Below are 15,977 nucleotides of genomic sequence, written 5' to 3' on the forward strand. Positions count from 1 at the left end.
TTTTTTCCCCTTTTTTGTCTCTCACAGCTTCATCTTCCCTCAGGGCCATCATTATATGGCAAGAATCTATAGCAGGACTCCCTAAACTTTGCTGAATGGCTATCACAATAGGAAAAAAATGTAGTGGTAAAGCATACCCCTGTTTCACTTCAGATTGTCACTCATTTGTGATTATCTTGTCCCATATCCTAGGATCAGAAACATCAGTAGCATTGATGCATGGGTTAGTGTTTATATCCCAGAACTTCTGGGCTTCTCTCATATTTAGGGTTAAACCTCTAGTATCTAAGAGAGTATGCAGCACTTGCAGCTGTGAGTCTGTCGTGGAACTCTATAGGTTCCCCATTTCGCCTTCCTCACCACTCTGTGAGGGGGCACACCCTGTCTTATAGGATGTTTGGGGCAGCTGTGTGGGCTCTCACTTGTCCAGGGAAGCGGTCCACAAAACAGGGTAGAGTGTGGCTGCAGAGTTGCTAATCAAGACCTCTAGAGACAAGCAGGAAGCAGATCTGATTTTATTGCGCAGTTACCATGTATATATACTCAGGCAGTAGCTAAGCAATTACAGGCAACCACCAATGCAATGTCTTCTAACTCTCCTTGCAGCGACCAATCGAGGAGTGGGCTGTGGAGCAAGAAGTTTGCATTACATTTAACTTCATTTTTCTTGAAATGTTGTGTATTTTCCAGGAAACAATAGACTAAGTAAAACAACTTTGTTTATTGTAATATTTGCTCTGAATAGCTAATTATTTTTCTTATCTCCAATTTTTATTTTGGGGAAGGAAGAAGAATATAGTAAAAGGAAGCAAAGTTTGTAGAACTGAAAAAGGCACGTAACTCATTCATTTCTACCTATTTAGAAATCTTATCACAAGTGTTCAATCATGTACAATAATCAGATATGTGCCTAATGTCCAAAGAATAATATTGTATTTTTTCAGAGAGAATAATGTAGTGTGAAGTAAAACTCCAAAGGAGAAAATATTTCATAATTAATGTGCAGGTAAAAAGTAAAAATTAGATAATCATTAGGTGTTTTCCAACATGTGGAAAAATACAATCAATATATCAATGATTTCCACACATCTCTTCCTGTCCAGATTCACATCTCAAACTAACTATTACACAACGTCTACTCTTGATATCCAACCGGCATCTCAGAACAAAATTCCCAATTTCTACACCTCAACCCTGTTTAACTCCAAACTTCTCTCTCCTAATAAATGGGATCTCTGTTAATTCACTGTTATAATAAAAACCTAGCTTTCAACCCTGATTCTTCCCTTCCGCCTACATTCCAAATATAATCCATTATCAAATTTGCTTGCCAACATATCCCAAACCTAGTCCCCTTTTAAGTCTGTATTGCAGGCCAGCTCATGCAGGCCTCCATCTTCCATCAGTGAACTATGGGGAGAAGATCTGTTCACGTGTTTTAGTCAGCTTTTTCACTGCTGTGACTAAAGGACCTGGCCAGAGCAGTTGTAGAGGAGAAAATGTTTATTTGAGTGCTCACGGTTTCAGAGGTCTCAATCCATAGGCAGGAGGCTCCCTTTCTCAGGGCTTGAGGTGAGGCAAAACATGATCAAAGAGTGTGGCAGAGGGAAGTAGCTCACATGTGACTAGGAAGCAGAGTCTCCACTCTCTGGATACAAAATATATACCTTGTAGCATGCCCCCAGTAAACTACTTCCTCCGGCAACACCCCACCAGTTAATCCCATCAGGGAGTAATTCACTGATTAGGTTAAGGCTACAGCTCAATCATTTCTACCCCAAATTTTGTTGCATTGTAGCTTTTGGGAAATACCTCATGACAAAACCATAACATCAAGTTTCAAATTAAGAAGATAGAAAAGGTGAGGAAAAGGAGGTAAGAGCCATAAATCAAAAATAACTTGTTGGCACAATGGGTGAGAAAGAATGAGGGAAGAATCCATCATGAGTTCAATATTTCTGTATTGAGCTCTTGCTGGTCTCTAGGATGGAGAGTCTTACAAGTCTCCAGGCTGATGGAGAATAATTTCTAAGGGAAAGGAGTTTGGTATAGAACAGTGAGTTCATGAGTGAATGTGCATGGTTAAGTTTGATGGGCATGCCTGAGGGAATCCACATATGTGTGGTAGCAAAATCTTTATTTATGGACCCAAATTGGCAGATTTGAACAAAGGGTATACATTATGAGTCAACACAAGTAATGTTAAGTCTCTGGAGATGAATCTGTGGAAAAATCTTTGGGTCCCTAAAAAAAATGAATCTGTCATAACTTTCCTGTGTTCATATATGAATACACCACCATTCAAACTCCACATCATGAAACACCACACAAATGTGATCCTAATTAGAATAAGTTACACTCCATGTATGAATAGTATGTCGAACTACACTCATCTGTCATGAATACCTAAAAAGAACAAATAAAAACTAAAAGAAGGGCTGGGGATGTGGCTCAAGCGGTAGCGCGCTCGCCTGGCATGCGTGCGGCCCGGGTTCGATCCTCAGCACCACATACCAACAAAGATGTTGTGTCTGCCGAGAACTAAAAAAAAAATAAATAAATATTAAAAATTCTCTCACTCTCTCTCCTCTCTCACTCTCTCTTTGAAAAAAAAAAAAACTAAAAGAAGACTCTTTCTGGTAAACCCTCTGCAAAGATCTAAATCCTAACTGTTTTCAGGGTTTGTACATGCGTGCTTGCAGGGACTTCTCCACGTGGTCTGTTCCTGCCTGTTCTCCTTGTCTTCCTGTTTCTGCTTCCAGCCAGTGTCCACTGTCCACCTGCTAAAGGTGAAAAGAAAGTTTACAACGATTTTTAATGACTACTTTTTGAAGCAGAGGTCTCACAAAGTATCTTTTTAAAGGAAAACATCGTGTAGAGGTTAGAGACTCAGTTTAGATTAATGCCAATTTTTTAGTTGTAGTTGGACACAATACCTTTGTTTTATTTACTTATTTTTATGTGGTACTGAGGATCGAACCCAGGGCCTAGCACGTGCTAGGCGAGTGCTCTACCACTGATCCACAACCCCAGCCCATAGATTAATGCCGATTTTACGTATCCCCTGATTACAAGTACAAGGACCTGATTACACTTGCTTTAGAAATAAACATTCATAATGTCTTGATTTTCAGATTATTTTACTGCTCCAATTATAAGTTCCCAAAAAGCACAATTTATGAACTTTAGAAGATATCTATTAAGAGTGGAAGGAACAAAACACTCAAAATAATTTATCTGTAGAAATCATTCTTTTTCTATGATCTGTAAACAGATCCCTGTCTTAACAAAGACTGGTTAAGAAAAAGAATGCAGAAAATAGAGGATGAGGTTAATTTCATTCACATTTTAAAAGTCTTACAAATGTACATGGAATTCCAAGTAGGAGCAAAATTAATAATCATTATTAATTTTAAAGTTAGTGTGGTCAATGCACTATTTAACACTGATATGCACTCCTGTAATCCCAGTGGTTCTGCAACTCAGACCCTATCTCTAAATAAAATACAAAATAGGGCTGGGGATGTGGCTCCATGGTCAAGTGCCCAGAACCCTCCCACCCAAAAAAGTAAAAACAAAAATAAAATGAAATCATGTCATAGTCGTAAGTACTTTGATATGATTATAAGAAAAGATGATCATTCATAAGCTTCTCTAGAAAGTAGGTTAGGAAGTACTCTTTTCATAGTCTCTTGTGTCCCATCTTTGGAGGATCAGAAAGCAACTTTTTTTTTTTTTCTGCATGTTTTCATTGCTCTCTCTCTTCTTTTTTTTCTAATTTGTAATATATGACAGCAGAATGCATTACAATTCATATTACATATATATAGCACATTTTTTCATATCTCTGGTTTTATACAAAGTATATTCACACCATTTGTGTATTCATACATGTACTTAGAGTAATGATGTCCATCTCATTCCACCATCTTTCCTACCCCTGTGCCCCTTCCCTTCCCCTCCCACCCCTTTGCCCTATCTAGAGTTCATCTAATCCTCCCTTGCTCCCCCTCCCAACCCCACTATGAATCAGTCTCCTTATATCTGAGAAAACATTCGGCATTTGGTTTTTGGGGGGTTAGCTAACTTTACTTAGCATTATATACTTCCACTCCATTCGTTTACCTGCAAATGCCATGATTTTATTCTCTTTCATTGCTGAGTAATATTCCATTGTGTATATATACCACATTTTCTTTATCCATTCATCTACTGAACGGCATCTGGATTGGTTCCACAGTTTAGCTATTGTGAATTGTGCTGCTATAAACATTGATGTGTCTGTGTCCCTGTAGTGTGCTGTTTTTAAGTCCTTTGGGTATAGACCGAGGAGTGGGATACCTACCTAGGTCAAAAGGTGGTTCCATTCACTGTTTTCCAAAGAATCTCTTTACAGCTTTCCATATCAACTACACCATTTTGCAGTCCCACCAGCAATGTTTGATTGTGCCTTTTCCCCCACATCTTTGCCAACACTTATTGTTGTTTGTCTTCATAATAGCTGCCATTCTGACTGGAGTGAGATGAAATCTTAGAGTAGTTTTGATTTGCATTTCTCTAATCGCTAGAGATGATAAGCATTCTTTCATGTATTTATTGATTGATTGTATATCCTCTTCTTGGAAGTGTCTGCAGTTCCTTGGCCCATTTATTGATTAGGTTATTTGATTTTTTTTTGGTGCTTAGCCTTTTGAGTTTTTTATATATTCTAGAGTTTAGTGCTCTGTCTGATGTGCAAGTGGTAAAAATTTGCTCTAAAGCTATAGGCTCTCTGTTCACCTCACTGATCATTTCTTTTGCTGAGAAGAAGCTTTTTCATTTGCGTCCATCCCATTTATTAATTCTTGATCTTAATTCTTGCACTATGAGAGTCTTAGGAAGGAAGTAGGGGTCTAATCTGACATGATGGAGGTTTGGACCTACTTTTTCTTCTATGAATTTCAGGGTCTCTGATTTAATTCCTAAGTCCTTGATCCGCTTTGAATTTCGTGCATGGTAAGAGATAGGGGTTTAATTGGGGTCTGAAGAAAAATTCATTTACCTTATCACATTCTTGATTTTGCTACAGTAACAAAGGGGTAATGGTTACTTGAATTTTGAAAGTGGTCAGAAAATTTTTCATGCCACTGAATATGTTCTCATGGAATTATTTATATGAAACTAGTCTTTTTCTAATAATCATTTATAAAACAAATAATACATTCAAGATTGTTAAATGAGTAGAATCTCCAAAAGAACCTGTAGCCATGATATTCCGTGGAGCTTTGTAGAAGTGGTTTGTATGTTGATTGTCTAGACAGAAATATTTTGCAGATTATTCAACATCCCAGTTTTCTAGGTCCTTAGTGTTGGAAAGATTATACTTGAGTGGACATAAAAAGTATTTGATTTTGAAAGAATGATTATTTAATATTCTAGTTTAAAAATATTTTAGATATTTAAGAAGTTAGTAAACAGAAGAATGAAATATAAGAAATTAGGGCATGAAGTCACTGATATGTTTGTTATTCAGGCCTGTGAAAATTAGTCTCTGGAAATCAGAATCAGGCTAGCCAGCAGCTAATTCCTGGGTCTCCTTCAGGAACCAGCTTAGAAAGTCACTTCCTACCATGGTTGGTGAAGTTGATCATTTTGTGTATTCCTTTATAACCTATATGCAAATTATATTTTATCTAGATATTTATCCTATATGCAAGTTATAATTTAGATATTTAGCTGTAACTCCAAAACAAGGAAAGTATATTATTTTGTTTATTGCTCCATCCCCAGCACGGCTGAACAAGCCCACAGCATCCCAGGAGCCCAACATCAGTAGTTATGAAGGGTAAAAGAAATAGAGTGCCTTACTTATATACCTATTTCAGCAAGTAGAAATCTCAAATCATTTGTATCCAATAATTCCCTATGGTATAGTTCATTGGTAAAAAATATCTTTTGCCTTCTTGTACTCTGTTTTAGTCAGCTTTGTGCCACTGTGGCCTGACAAAAACAGAACAGAGTTGGAAAAGTTTATTTTAGCTAGTGGTTTCAGAGATTCAGTCCAAGGTCAGCTGACTCCATATTTCTGGGACTGAGCCGAAACAAATATTATGGTGGAAGGGTATGGTGGAGAGAAACAGCTCAGGACATGCCAGTCAGGGAGCTGAGCTCTCCAGGGACAAAACATAATTCCTAAAGGCACACCCCAATTCCAGGCACACCCTATCTGCCCATAGTTGTCACCTAATTAATCCATATCAGTAGAGTAATCCACTGATTAGGAAGAAGCTCTCAATTAAATCATCTCACTTTTGAAAATTCTTGGATTGTATTGCATGTGAGCTTTTTGAGGAACACCACCTAAGTAAACCATAGCATAATCACAAGTGTTTACAGATGATATTCATCTGGAAAGGCCTTTTCTCAGTTTCTGGAGTTATTTTGTTCCCTGACAGCCTTAGTTTTCTTATTTCATAAATTGTTCAAAAGAATCTAAAAATACTGGAATTGTGTCCTGTTTAATTTAGCAGTATTTACCCCAAACACTTTGGGAGTGATACGAAATGTGCACTCATGGTGGCTTTCTCCCAGGATCAGTTGTTGCCCTAGTCATTATGCAACTATACTTGTTTCTGGTTAATTGAAAGCTTCCAGATTCTAGTGTCATTGTGTTTCAAGAATTGGAGACTGGGAACACATTTAGAATTAAAGTTCGCTTTTCTACATTCTGTTTTTGCCCCTTATCCAGAGTTGCTCTGCTGCTAAGTTTCATTATTCCCTAAATCAACTTTGCATCATCTAAAGGAACAACTAGTTTATTTCTACACAGATTTGTAGCTATCAGTCTCAGCAGTAACTCAGTGATTGATTTTTTTTTTTCATACCTCCATCCACGTCAGAAAGACTTAGATGGGAAGGAATAATTTGAATCAAGTCCAGGGTGTACTTGTAGAAGTATGAAAGTGAAGACTTCATGCCATACAACAGTAAATCTTTGTCATGAATTTCTTAAACCACTTTTTAATTGGGAGATATAATTGGAATGGTCATAAAGTAATTTTATTTACCATTTTCTGATTCTGTTCCTTCATTGTCCTTTCCATATTCTTGCTTCTCAGTAAGGGTATCAACTAAAAATTCTTAAATTATGACTCAAAGGGACCTCACTTTTAAAGCATTTAAAGTAATCACAGGTGAAAGCTTTCTCAAGAGCTTTCAGTCTTTCAAATACATGGATATATAACTTATGTCAGTAATGAATACTGAACATTAAATTGACCTGAAAGATTGGAGCCCAAACTTTTTTCTTAATTTTGGCAAATTTCTGACATAAAATTGAGAATGTAAGAGTTGAAAAAAGTTATTAGAATAATGTACAGACTCTGAAAGGATTTCCAGGTAGCTACATTTTTTTTTCTTTTCTAAATATAATGGAAATTTCCAATATTTTTTACTGAAGAATAATTTCAGTTTCTGAATTTGGTAGTTAAAAAAAAAGACAAAATTGTTAGAGGAGCTGTAAGTAATTCAGTAAAGGATTTTAGGCAAAATATCATGTACTTGATAAATTTACGTAAAGGTTCTTCTCTGGGTTCATTCCAGCACCAAGATAAAATCATCAGTGTCATAAGATTGCATTCTTTGTGATTCAGGTAATTTACTTTGACTCTCTTCCTGACAACCATTGGAGTAACCTTGCCCAGATATCCTGTACATCTCAATACAACAGTGAATGAAAGATGAAAGACAGACCAGAGCCAGTGCAGAGCCATCTATAAGTGAATATATTACTAGTGTGCTAATATACATACATGTTTATATATGCCTACATATATATGTATATATATACATACATATACATAGTGTCACAGGCATACACATCTATGTATATATTAAAACAATCCTTTACAAAAAGAAGCAAATCTCTAAATGATAATTATTTGTTTTCATTCTAGTTTTTAAAGCAGTAAAATGAAACCAGATTAACTTTCTGTTTGATCAAGTGTCAAGTTCTTGCATTTGTAATTTTACAGGACAGAAAATATCTACAAAAATGTTTGTTTCAGAGAGAGCAATAGTTTTTGGCAGTTTCCTAAAATGGGCAACAGTTAAACCTAAACTTCTCTTACTATTTGGCAACTTAAGGAGTGTTCTAAATTCATAATTTAAAATCTTTATGCTGTTTTTCTCTTAGTAACAACATAAATGACAGGATTCTTATCTGAAATGTAAATAACTTACCATCATTCATTCTCCTCTTTGGACTCCTAAGCATAATGCTCTGCCCAAAGCATTCATGGCAAAATGTTTGTTAAAGATATTTAGTCAGTTGTCTGTTGTAGAGGAAAAATGTCCAAAACTCTTGATCTACAATTACAGTTTCTGGCGACCTTAAAATGTACCATCTTGACATTTATTTAGAATTTGTCTCCTTGACCTCTTTTGGCTCAGAGTCACAAGCATTGGTTGAGGACTTGTAAAACAACTTGTTTTGACCTCTGTTCTATTATTTGCCGAATTATTTTAAATTGAGCCAGAAAATTCCTATGTATTTTATCAGTGCAATAACCAAACTTCTCAATTAACCCATTAGGTTATATTTCATCATTTCCCCACATTGTGTACGCTAAGTTGTTTAGTATTTTATTGGAATATTCCTCTTTTTCCTGGAGTTTGTACTTTTAAGTTCACCAGGAAAACATCAAATCAATAATACTTAATTAAAGCTCTAAGTATAAGTGCTCTATATATTTTGCAATGTTTAATTAATCTCCCCCAATACAATAGTTCAATTCTGTTTTCAAAACGAGAATAGTAAGAGCTCTAAAAGTATCTTGTGTTACTGTCATTTATTTTTAAAAAACCAATTAAAAAATTTTTTCAATTTAGTTGTTAACTCTTGAAAAGATCCAGTTGTAACACAAGACCTCATGCTCATAGTCCAACTCCAATGCTATGAAGCTTTTCTAACTACTTTTCCAAATGGCAATCATCTTTCTCCTCTGAATCTTCTATACCTTCCTTTAAAACCACAAAATAAAATCATATTGTCATACATTTTAAAAACTCCCATTTTTATGCCAAAACTAGGATAGATATTTCACATATATTTTTTCTAATCCTCATAGCAACTCTGTAAAACTGAGTTTATCTCTATTTTGTAGATGAGGAAATATGCTTAGAGAGGATGCCAAAAATTATACAACTAATTAGGGACAAAAACCAATATTTAAGTCCAGATCTGTCTTCCTTCAGAATCTTCACTTTTAGCCCACTCTATAATACTGCCTTTTACCTAAAAGTACCACACTAATAACCATCAGTCACTGTTTCTGTGACGTTGAGTATATTTAATCTTTTAGCACCTTAGTCTCCCCATCCATGAAATGAGGATACATACATTGCCTTGCTGTGAAGACTGAAGAAGAGGATGTATGTAAAAGTGTTCTATAAACCATTACAGTTACTGTTATTATATTTACTAGGTTTTATGCTCCTTCGGAACAAGTTCATATATGTTCATGTGTGTCACCTTCAAAGGTCAATAAAGGACTTAATATGAATTGAAAAAAAATTTTTAAAAATCTTCTATTTCAGTCAGTTATTATGAAGTAAAACTTCATTCCTATTTCCTCCTTGGTGTGCAGTCATACTACTTACTGTTTATCATGTCCTGCATTTTATGCCAGATAAATTGGTTATATATACTTTAATTGCATATAGTTCATGAATATTCTATAATTTTTCTACTGCTTAAGATCTGCCTACACTATATTTTTATTATGTCAGTACCCATTTTATTCAAGTTACTATGTCAAAAATGTCTTTTTAACCTTCATGAAGTGGCTTAAGCCCAGACTGTTTCTTTCTAGATATAATATGATTGCTAATATCATTAAATAATATACAAAGACACATTGTCAAGAAAAGACAAAAAAACAAGCAAGAAAGGATACAGTCCACACTTAATTCTTTTCACATTACTATAAAAATTTGATTTGTCATAATGTTAGTTGATTATTTGGAACACTGAATCCAATCAATCTAGTCAGTTTACCAAGGAAAGAAGATAGTGTTAAACTAGGACTTTGGTAAGATTGGTATGCAGTACTAAAATAGATTTAAATAGTTTGGGGCATGTTTTAATAAAAACAGTGCTGTGTACTTTCATAGATAATATATATGTTCACACAGAGCACAGTGTTTTGTTGACAAACTTTATTTTCACTTCTTCTAAAAACCATCATCATTGCATTCAGTGCAGTGTGAATATTATTTAGTATATGTCTATGAATCCTTCAAAGAAATATGAGAGATTATGAAACTGCCAGAAACCGAGTATAGGTAACTGATACTAAATCTTACAGACTCCTATATATCTCACCTTGTAAACATTAGAAATAATAGAAGTTTTAATCTAGCTGATAAACATATTTTACATAAACATATTTTATGGATTTTTTCATGGATGCATATAGGGATAGCAAATGTAGTTAATAACTGTAGAGAATCAAACGTGACTGCATGTGTGCTTGCAAACAAGACGCTTTGCAGTCTTTGGTTGAGCTTGCCAAGTAACTATTTTGGTTACCAGAAGTGTTCTGAAGTGTGACTGGAATTCTTCTCATATTTGTGTGACTCCTGTACCATATAGTACCAGTGATTCATGGAAATCCATTGGGGTTTCCCCTTGAAGTTTCGTATACTGCCGACTACGCCAGTTGTTGTAAATAACTCAAATGCAGGTCAGCATGAGCAAGGAAGAAGAAGCAGAAGAAGCCCCTTTATTGAATACAGCTGTCTTTTTATAGTATTATGAACAAAGAAGGCAGCAATCCATTAGCAATGACTCAGGTCTATAAGCTTGCAAAATAGTGTATGTAGAAGTAACTTGCTGATCATGTCTTAATCTACTCTTGGGCTGGAGCATTCTGAGCTCTGTTTCTTTTTAAGAACAGATAAACATTCTTGTTTGCAAATAATGTTCTTTTCTCAGAGTCCTCCTAGCCCACTTGGCAGAACATCCTGTTTGCAGGCAAGCTCCACCAAGGACTGCAAAGCATCTTCTTTGCAAGCACACATGCAGTCACCCTATCTAATTCTGTACATTCTTGGCAGAACATCCTGTTTTCAGGCAAGCTCCACCAAAGACTACAAAACATCTCGTTTGCAATCATGCATGCAGTCACGTCTGATTCTCTACATCAACATTAAGCAACCTTAGTGTAAAATCATCAATTTCTTTTGATTTTAAAGTGAGGATTATGAAAACAATAGTACTCTACAAGCAACTAGGTTTCCATTTTCATTGGACATAAAACAATTAAATAGTAACGCTTCTCCCAAATCTTAAAACTAAAGCTTTTTTTTTTTTTTTTATGAAAGCAAATGCAGATACATAAAATGGTCTTAAAGCAACTTGAGTCCTTTGTATCTGCAGTTTTCACATCTGTGGCTTCAATCAACTGCAGATCATTTACTATGTATGTAGTTGGGCCTCTCATGGCTGCAGCTGTACTAAATATGTACAGGCTTAATTTTCATTCCATAAACAATACAGTATGCAAACTATTTAGATACTATTTGCATTGTATTAGGTTTATGCAGAATCTGTAGATGACTGAAAGTACCAGGAAGTGTGTGTGTATATTATATGGAAATACTATACCATGTAATGTAAGGGATTGGATCATCAGTGCACTTTATAGGAAAGACACCACATTATTACTTGTAATTTAAGAGCTAATTTCCAACAATTTTCTATATTTTCCCTGCTCTTATTAGTTTTACCAAGTCTTTTTTATGGCTACAGCCTAAGTTGTTCTCTTCAGCTTTAAAGTAACAGTGATGCTAAATCTACCCATTTATTTCGGGAACTGTCCTATGCTGGGCTTCATGAGGGTAGAAATAATCAGCTCCACTAAAGGTTTAAACTTAGAATCTACATCTATACTCTTGTATGGATAAATTGAAGATGAAAGGTACATCTGGTTTATGCATGATTGGCTTTAGCATATTGGGAGGGACTTCATACCAAGGAACCAGAAAAAAAGTGATATCTATTCACAATATGTAGAGAAAGAATCCTAGAATGCACAAAATCTCTAGGATTCTGGAATGTCTCAGAAGCATTGACTTCCAATGTATATAAAAATTGATGCAATTTATAGAAAAGTTTGAACCACTGTTGTGTTCTCTGTGAGGGCTGTGGGCCATGCTTATATCAAACAGGGAGCATTGGGAATCCATCATCCTCAGCTCATTTTCTAGACAGTGCATCTTCTTTTTTGTCCTGCCATGAAAGCAGCAGCACTCTGCCATTATCCTAGGTGGATCAGTTTCTTTCTCTTAGAAGGTAGTTCCCCTAGCCTTCTGTGACCATTCCCTTAAACCTCTTTCAGGACCACCTGGGACTCTTGCATCCAGTCTGTCTTGGTTTAATCATACACTTCATCACATCAGGCTGAACAAAGAGAGACAGGAGGAAAAGGAGGAAGTGGAAGAAGCCCTGAAAGACTCATTGATGAGGGCCATAAGACATCTTCCAGTTACTATGAATTGCCTGATATCCACCAACCTCCCTGCTGCAGTGTTGACTGTTGGGTGAGTATGAAGTCTTTTCTCTGGATGCAGCTTTTAATACTCATTAAATGAGTATTATACTTGTATCAGTCATTATTTCTGGGCAGTTCAGTGAAAATTCAGGATGATGAACACAGGAATAACCAGAGTGGAGTGGTTGTGGAGACTGCAGCAGCCCCACAAGCACCACTTATGCATGTGTGGAGCAGAGATCTGCATGGTCTCTTTCCTCCAAGCTGTAACAGTTGATCTCTCCTATAATGTTCTTGCTAATTTTTGATCCTGAACACAAAGTAAGTCTACTTTGAGAAGTGGTGAGTGTACAAATAGGTTAATACTCTTGATTGCATCATGGGAGCTATTGTTTGTATGGATCCTCATGAATGTGTTAGAATCATTCCAGAAGGCCTGGACTGTACCCTGACACACTCCACTCCCTTTAATAGAAATTATCCTGCTGTCTCAGTTGCATGAAAGATGTTTCCTCATTGGAAGGTCTGTAGAACCCACACATCATTTTAGTCCCCATATATAATCTCATATCTACCAAGAAGCACCAGCTTCTGGAATAAGGTCTGAGTCTTCAAGAGAGTTTTCTAGAAGCCAGTCTTCAAGTTTGTGTTCTTGATCACTGGGATAATGAATAGATTTAACCGATCACAAGATTTAGAAAATAGAATATGATGCTATTAATTGACCAAATAAAAGATATCTGACCAGTGACTAAGGAAAGGGATACCTTTCCATTCTCAGAAGATACAACCCAGGAGTTCCTTGAGTGTCCTCCTCAGAGTTTCCTTTCATCACATAAAGAATACACTCACCCTATGAATAAATTGGTACAAGGTTGGTAATAAGGCAGTAGATTAAGGTTTTGTTGGGATTGTTTCTGTATGAATATATTTGCAGAAACTCAAGGCAATCTAAAGCAAAAGAGACAATGGACTCCAAGTAAATATGAAAATCATGGATAATGAATGTAATGGTGACATCTTGAGATCACAGGTCCCAAGGAAGAGCAAAAGCACGGAATGTACTCATTTCATCCATTCTGATAACCAGGAGGGGGATCCATTGTTTTCCCCTGGTGGTTCTTTTCTTGGTTTCTATCTTCCTTTAGTTTTTATGTGTAGTAACCTAGAGACAGTCTTTCCCATGTGTTAAACTTAAAGTCAGATTTCCTTCATTCACAATGAACCACTGTGCACTCTTGTTCAAGGTAGTTAGGAGGAAACACACATCAATTTTGTGGGTTTGGCTTTGTTGAATTCCATAGCAAGAAATGTGACCAAACCAAACCAAAATCATATTAATTCAAAATATTAAAGAACAAGGCCTGAATGCCCAACATCTTTTGGAATCAATAATGCCTCAGGAACTTTGATTTACCAGAACCATTCAAGGAACATGGACCAAAAGACACTGGGGTTGTACCATCTGTTTCGGCTGTCATCATGGTATGATATGCCTAAACCACGCAGGGAAAGATGAGTCTCCTTCCTCATCAGCAATGTTACCTAACCAGTAAACTGAGCATATGAAGCCCTCTCTCACAGTCCACCCTCCTTCTTAAACTCCCACAAAAGTCACACTCTATAATCAAAGGGGTTTGATTTGTTTCTCCACTTTGGAGGGATAACCACTCTGCCTTCTCAAGATTTTCTTCAAAGGTTTTAATCAAGACCAGGTGAGTAGTTGTGAAGTCCAGTCGTTCATATTTTAGCATTCTGCTCTCCTTACATACAGGTCTCAGCATGGAGCTGCAAGTGGAGGAGGACATGCATGAAGTGCTGATTGACTCATTGAATGAGGCATTTTTGGCTCATTCCAGCTCTCATGACTTGTCTCACCTCCGCAGGCCTCCCAAGACTCCAGCCTGCCTCTCTGAGGACTATGTGGTTTAATCTACTCTGGATGTTGCCAGTGAGTACACAGTATACAATAAAAAGGCAGTGGACTGGAGCTGTAGCTCAGTGACAGAGTGCTTGCTTGGCATGTATAAGGCACTGGGTTCAGTCCTTAACACTGCTTAAAAAAAGTAAACAAAGGCATAAAAATAAATAAATAAATAAAGCTATCTGTCTACCACTGTTAAAAAAAAATTAAAAAGAAAAAGGTGGCTCCTGGTGGCTTCCCAGATAGGTTCCCTATTATTTAACTTCAGCCCTGTAGGTGGGTAGAGAGATCTCCCTGCAGGCAGGTCCCATGGTTACTCATTGGTTTGAGTCAAACACTAGGACCAGGTCTAAAGCAGAGGCATTGGTTGGGTCAGGTAGCTTGCACTCTTCCTACTTTTAGCCCCACCTGTCCCACCTGGCACGCACTGACAAATGCAAGTTATGGAACATTGTGGGCAGGGGTGAGGAGAGTGAATGTATCCAAAGAAACAGATAGTTCTTCAACATGCAGATGCCTCATCATCTATCGAGAAAATTCTTTTGCAATGAGTCCTCTTATCTCTCCTCTACTTGTCTTGTTAAATGTCGATTCTCAACAGTGTTTTTTGAGCATTTGTGGCTATCCAAGAAGGACAACAAAATTGATTATATTTTTTGAGATGGTACCATGTTTGCTTGGCTCTAAGCTCCTGTCCCAAATTCTCATTGCCCATGTATGGCATTTTCCCTGAAAGGAAGGCTTCACCCTGTCACCTGCAAAATCTGAGTGGCCAAGCATCCTGTGTCCGTGGAGCATCAAAATTTTTTCCCTTGTGTGACTGTATATTCCATCTAAATCTACTTTCAGTGTCTTTTCTAATCTGAACCAACATCAAGTAAAGTGTCTGCTGAGGCAAGTTACCCATGTGTTTTAGAAGGCAGCTAGGCACTTTTACCAGGATCTATGGGGGGGGGGGAGTACATGCTTGACTTTTTGCCAGAGTTCAGACAGTGGATCTGGGTCAGTAATTTATCAGGACTGCCTACTCATTTGGTCCCCAAATAAGGCCAGTTTTTCTCATAAGTGCAAGAGTATGTAGGTACGTTTAGGTTCTCCTTCAGTAATCTTCTTAGGATATCCCAGTGTACCCAGAGAACATTTATATGCTTGTGTTTGCAATGTGTAAAGCAGGAGTGGTGTAATGTGACTGGTCTACTCTTTTTTTATTGGCAGAAAACAAACAGGATAGTAAGGATGAAGAACAAGAGCCGAATGCCCCCAGGTAATTCTGATCATCCAGGGGTGCTAAGCTAACTAATGTGATATGTTGATTGTATATCATCTTCCCTCTAGATCCAGGGAAAAATTGGTCTGCTTTATTTATGTACCTATAGAACATAATTTCAAAGTGTGTTTTCAAAGGACTTTGCTTGCTTTCTTCAATATTCCTGTATTAAATGCCAAAACTTATTAGTTTCTTAACTTACTAAAAGAGAGGTCAAGTAAAGTGTAAATGCTCATGGACTTTTGGCATTAAA

General features: G+C 36.7%; 1 protein-coding gene and 1 long non-coding RNA gene across 3 annotated transcripts in view; both read left to right on the forward strand.

Moving 5' to 3' along the window:
- The window catches only part of LOC308656941 (uncharacterized protein), an 867,415-nt gene that overhangs the window by 282,465 nt on the left and 568,973 nt on the right, over positions 1 to 15,977 (forward strand). The gene's annotated exons all lie outside the window — the stretch shown is intronic.
- The window catches only part of LOC308656951, a 30,875-nt gene that overhangs the window by 12,767 nt on the left and 2,131 nt on the right, over positions 1 to 15,977 (forward strand). For both annotated transcript variants that reach the window (XR_014023807.1, XR_014023808.1), the window contains 3 exons: positions 12,381 to 12,582; positions 14,308 to 14,484; positions 15,673 to 15,721. This is a non-coding gene — a long non-coding RNA (uncharacterized lncRNA). The remainder of the gene's footprint in view (positions 1 to 12,380; positions 12,583 to 14,307; positions 14,485 to 15,672; positions 15,722 to 15,977) is intronic.

The sequence above is a fragment of the Spermophilus citellus genome (genome assembly GCF_964194105.1).
Source record: "Spermophilus citellus genome assembly, chromosome: 9".
In the NCBI taxonomy this organism is placed as follows: Eukaryota; Metazoa; Chordata; class Mammalia; order Rodentia; family Sciuridae; genus Spermophilus; species Spermophilus citellus.